The sequence below is a fragment of the Sapajus apella genome, unplaced genomic scaffold, assembly GCF_009761245.1.
Source record: "Sapajus apella isolate SASKATOON/1434 unplaced genomic scaffold, GSC_monkey_1.0 scaffold1, whole genome shotgun sequence".
NCBI classification, from domain to species: Eukaryota; Metazoa; Chordata; class Mammalia; order Primates; family Cebidae; genus Sapajus; species Sapajus apella.
Window position 1 is genome coordinate 85,792,969 of NW_022436941.1, and position 6,221 is coordinate 85,799,189.

Sequence of the window (6,221 nt, forward strand, 5' to 3'; positions counted from 1 at the left end):
ATTCCCTGTTTAAGAAATTATGTTGGGAAAACTGGCTAGTCATGTGCAGAAAGCTGAACTGGACCCCTTCCTTACAGCTGACACTAAAATTAACTCCAGATGGATTAAACATTTAATCATAAGACCTAACACCAAGAAAACCCTGGAAGAAAAGCTAGGCAAAACAATTCAGGAAATAGGCATAGGCAAGGATGTCATGACTAAAACACCAAAAGCAATGCAACAAAAGCCAAAAGAAACAAACGGTATCTAAATAAACTTAAGAGTTTCTGCACAGGAAAAGAAAGAATCATTAGAGTGAACAGGCAACCAACCAACAGAATGGAAAAAGATTTTTGCAATCTACCCTTCTGACAAAGGGCTAATATCCAGAATCCACAAAGAACTAAAGCAGATTTATAAGAAAATGAAACAAACCCATTCGAAAGCGGGCAAAGGATATAAACAGACACTTTTCAATAGAAGACATGTCTGAGGCCAACAAATCTATGAAAAAATGCTCATCATCACTGGTCATTAGAAAAATGCAAATCAAAATCACATTGAGATAACATCTCATGTCAGCTAGAATGGTGATCATAAAAAATCTGGAGACAACAGATGGTGGAGAGTATGTGGAGAAATAGGGACATTTTTACATTGTTGGTGGAAGTGTAAATTAGTTCAACCATTGTGGAAGACAGTGTGGCAACTCCTCAAGGATCTATAAATAGAAATTCTGTTTGAACCAGCAATCCCATTACTGAGTACCTACCCAAAGGATTATAAATTGTTCTATTATAAAGGCACATGCACAAGTATGTTCATTGTGACACTGTTTACTATAGCAAAGACCTGGAACCAACCCAAATGCCCTTTAATGATAGACTGGACAAAGAAAATTTGGCACATATACACCACGGAATACTATGCAGTCATAAAAAACGATGAGTTTGTGTCCTTTGTAGAGACATGGATGAATCTGGAAACCATCATTCTCAGCAAACTGACATAAGAACACAAAACCAAACACCACATGTTCTCTCTCATATGTGGGTGTTGAACAATGAGAAAACATAGACACGGGGAGGGGAACATCAGACATTGGGTTACGTTGGGGAGTGGGTGACTAGAGGAGGGAAAGCAGGGGGCTGGGAAGTTGGGGAGGGATAATACTGGGAGAAATGCCTGATGTAGGTGACGGGGGATGGAGACAGCAAACCACCATGGCACGTGTGTACTTAGGCAACAATCTTGCAAGATCTGCACATGTACCCCATAACTTAAAGTACAATTTTAAAAAAATGTAATCACCTGATACTCAACTTATGGTCACTATATAATTGCTTCTGTAAGGAATAGAAAAATTTTAGAGAAATAACTGTATATATTATATTTCAGTTCTAAATCTGTTGCTTTTATGCATTCCTATGCACTGGATTTTATGTCAAATTTCTTCATCAATATGTGTTCTACTTGCTTCATGCCAATTGTAAAATTCATGAAATTATTTTTTAAACTTTTTTCTTTATTGCCAAATAGATTATTTTACATTCATATTAGATTAAATTTAAGATTATTTTCTGATGAAAATTAACAATCAGGGAGGATCAAAGACTAGGACGTGTGTAAGCTTTCCTTATTGAAAGATTGAATTAACATTTGTTAAAGTGAAAGATCACTAAAAGAAAATATCTTTTTTTTCTATTCAATTTCCCAAAAGGTAGGATGTGGGCAGTGGGATTAGTAGTCTGGAGTTTGTTATATTTAATTGCCTCAATAGACCTGACATGCTATTAGTGACGTATTTTACCTAAAATGAATACCTTCTCTCTTGCTCTGTAACCAGAAATATAGAACCAAGCTCACCAAGCTATTTGTATCCCTTACTCATTCTTTTATGTATTTAAAATATTGAGAATACATGAATGATTCATGAATCTGGATCCTTGAAAAATTGTTTTACACCCCAACAAATCTGTCATTCATCTTAATCCACTAGCTCACAGGAGAGGGAGGTGGAAGGTTGAGGAGATGATATTCTTTAAATAGCACAGAAGTTTAAGAAGTGTCTGTATTTCTCTAAGTAGTCATATGACACAAGATGAGAGGATTGCTTGTTGTTGCTGTTGTGTAAATTGGAACTGAGAGGCAGGTAAATATTTGAATATTTGAGGAGAAAATAGGTAATTGTGGTTAAGAACTAAAACTATTACATATATTTAATTTTCTACTTCTAATAAAAAATAACATCTCCACTATTATTTAGATTATGGCATGTAAACTATTTTTTTTCCAACTGTCGATGAGGAATCTGTTGATAAACAAATATAATAAAACACCAACCATGCATCATTTATCTTGGAAAAATGATGTTAAAAAGACAAGATAAAATTTTGGGTAACACAAAGACAACTTCCATTCGTACATCTGCTATTTACTAGTCACTAACACTCTGTCACCTGATTTTCCCATATGCGTTTAGAAGCATTAAGTAAAAAATGGAATATAAGCATATTATTTTTCATATTTAGTTGAATATATTTTCATTACCCCAACTGTCATTTTTCTTCTTTAGCCACATTGTTTTTTCCTTTACCTATGCCTATACACACACACGCACACACACACACAAACACACAAATGTATTTCTCTCCAAGATCCTCAAGATCCTTTACTTATACTTATTTTCTCTTGTGTTTATATATTACCTTGTTCTTGGATGTAGTCAACTCTAATGCCTTTAACTTGCAAATGTACAAATGAGCCCCCAGTTTCTCCAAATTTCCATCTTTTACATGAAAAATGCTCTAAACCTTATGTTTTATTACTTTTTGGTTTTTCAAATTTTTCTCCATAAGAAACATACCTTTACCTATCCCATTTTACATACAATTATTAAAGTACAATCTTTATTTTTATCTATAGTTTGTAGATAATTTTTTTTCATATTCTAAAAATATTTTATTATCACAAAGCAGCCCTAGTTTTATTTCTCACTTCCCAGTGCTCATTATAATTTCTTTGTCTTTGTAATTAAATAGGTAGGTATCTTTTTTATTCATTTTACTTAGAACATGGTGAGCACATGCCATGTTTAATTTTAAATTTCTATTATGAACAAACTATGTTATTCAAAAATCTTCATAACAAATCCATACTGGTTTTTAGAAGTCTCTAATTTATTCAGCCTCAAATGTTTATATATCAAACATCCTGACTTTAATTTAAATAGCAAAGAGAGTGCTAAATAAGATCCACTGATTAATTAAAAAGAAATTTAGAAAAGTACAGAGTGAGACCATAAATGTTAACCTGGAAATTTTATAAGCTCTTGCTTCAAAAGCAGTATAGTACCTTGATTTTTGAAAAGCGTACAGCTTTGTGAATGTTGAACAACATATCCAGTTTTTATGAAGACTAACATAGCTAAGATATAGAAGGTTTTCATCATCCTTTCCAACTTCCCCCATCCTTTTCTAGTCAACCCCTCCCACTGCCACTACCTTCCGGCAATTGCCAAACACTGATTTCCGTCCCTATAATGTTGCCTTTTCCAGAATTTTCTGTAAATGAAATCATACAATATATGTAGACTTTTGGATCTGGCTTCCTTCACTTAGCAAAATACATTTGCAATTCATGCATGTTGTTCTGTGTATCAGAAGTTTAGTTTTTATAGTTAAGTAGCATTCCATTTTACATATGTATCAGCTTGATTAGCCATTCATTGGTTGAAGGAAATTTGAGTTGTTTCCAGTTTTTGACAATTATGAGTAAAGCTGCTCTAAATACTTGCAAATGGGTTTTTGTGGGAATGTAAGTTTTTATTTCTCTAAGGTAAATATCTAGAAGTGAAATTGTTTGGCTATATGGTGAGTGTATGTGTAATTTTAAAAGAAACTATAAACCTGTGTTCCAAAGTGGCTGCGCCATTTTGCATTTCCATCAGCAACTACATGTAGTTGCAACTGGAAATTTCTTTCTCTCTCTCTCTCTCTCCCTCTCTTTAATAATCATGTCACCGTCCTTAAAGACCTTCCAATGAGACAACATTTGGAGGTGGAAGACCGTTACATAGAATATCCTGATATTCTGTAAACTTAAGCTAATGTGTGTGTTTGTGTCCTAATTTTTAACAAAATTTTAAAAATAAAAGTTAAAGTATAAAATAAGGATATAAAGAAAGAAAATATATTTAACAGTTGTACAATGTGTTTGCGTTTTAATCTAAGAGTTGTAAGAGTCAAAAAAGTTAGGCAATAAAAAGGTTATAAAGTAGAAAAGTTTAAGATTTACATTAATTTCTTATTGAAGAAACAGTTTTTTTAACATTTGTGTGGCTCAAGAGAGAGAAGGAAGGAACCAAGGGAGGGAGGGAGGAGGGAGGGAGGGAGGGAGGGAGGGTGGGAAGAAATTAGAGTTATTTAAGTCAATGACTTTCGAGAAGAAAGGAAAAAGAAGGCTCCACTCCCACCTCAGCTCCCAAAGAGTTATGGAAGAATCTCTGGAGTGAAAAGGATTTTGTTTGAAAACATAAAGTAGGATCTACCTCACCTGCTTGCTTTACAAATGAAAAGCAACAACAACAACAAAACTAAAGTTGAAATAAAAATAGTATGTTTCATCCCACACATCAAGTTACTTGGCAACCAAACTAGTTGGAACATAAAGAATTGTATTAAAGCAGCAAGTATTTCCTTGCTGCTAAGACCTCAATTTGGTTGACTGAGGCTGTACCATGTCAGCCTACCAATTCATTATTCCTTCTAGTTTCTGCACCATTGGAAATGTAATTTTGTAGCTCCTCACTTCAAGAGTTGGAGTTTTTTTCTTTTTACATGCTGTTTTGAATCTAAGCTTGCTGTGTGAATTTTACTGGCTAGTATAATTTGTCAGAAGTAATGGTAAATGTGGTTCTGAGCTAGCTTTTAAGAAGCATTACATTCTTCTTTACACTCTTTCTCTTCCTCTTTGTACCCTCCTCCAGAATGAGAATAAATTCAGACTAATCTTCTGGAAGATGGGAGAATATATGCAACAGAAATGAGGTCATCCTCAATGATCCAGCTATGGTTATTCCAAATCATCTTGTCCAAACCTGACCCGTCAGCTGACCCAAGAGTCTTGAGCAAGCCCAGCCAAGACCAGCTAAGACAGGTTTTTATCAGCAGACATGCCCACAAAAACCTACAATGTTATAAGTAAATACCTGTTTGAGCCTTGCAGTTTTGAATGGTTTGTCACATAGCTATTGCTAACTGATTCATCCATCTGCCACAATACATAAAAAATTAATCACAGTTTTGGTCATTTCCCTTAATAAAGACTTTCACATTATTTTCCTCCTCAGCATAATATGTTGAGTTTATTGTTGAAGACTAAAGAGTTTTCTGAGTTAAGTATGTAGTTGGCAATTTCACACGTAATCACACACACATTGCCTATCCTGATACACGCCCATCATTGTGTACCTCCGCCATCATTGTATACTTCTGAAGCAGATTGAAGAAATCAGATTAAACTTACTTCTCCCTCATAATTGAGATATGAACCTTAAAGGGCAATACGCTTTGGCTGTGTCTCCACTCAAAATCTCATCTCGAATTGTAATTCCTGCAAGGTCTTTTAGGCTAACTGGCTTCACGACATGCCATACCCTAAGTCAAGCCATGGCAACCCGTGACCTGCAGGTGCATCTCTGGATGGCCTCCTGGAACTGGAATGTGTGAAGGAACTGAAAAACCACAAAAGGAGAAGAAATGACCAACCCCTGTGGTGCCTAATTAACTTTGAGACATTCTCTATTGTGCTTTATTCCTGTCTCAATTGATAGGGCAATTGGACTTTGTAATTGACCTTGGTCAATCTCATGAGACCTCCTGACCCTACAAACCCCTCCCAGCTTGCAAAAACCGCCCTAAAGTGTAACTTCTATAACTTTCCACTGCCTACCCCAAACCTATAAATCCAGGTCCTATCCCACTGCCCTTAAAGAAAAGGAGACAAGTCTCCCCCTCTCTCCCTCTCTCTTTTCCTTTAAATCTTTCTCCTTCTAGTAGAGACAAAGGAGACACTCTTTATCCATGTAGAGACATAGGAGACAAATCTCTCCCACTCTCTCAAGAACTTCGATGTCAGTCAAGGACTGGGGAAGACAGTCTTCCCTTGGTATCTGGTCAATCTGGTTAATGGCGGAGAAGCCTGCCTTGATCACTCACCCACGTTATAACCCAGGAGTC

General features: G+C 35.5%; 1 long non-coding RNA gene across 1 annotated transcript in view; it reads left to right on the forward strand.

Moving 5' to 3' along the window:
• LOC116553599 overlaps positions 1–5,924 on the forward strand; it is a 30,042-nt gene extending 24,118 nt beyond the window's left edge. The window contains exon 4 of the long non-coding RNA XR_004269831.1: positions 5,612–5,924. This is a non-coding gene — a long non-coding RNA (uncharacterized LOC116553599). The remainder of the gene's footprint in view (positions 1–5,611) is intronic.
• Positions 5,925–6,221: the final 297 nt, after the last annotated feature.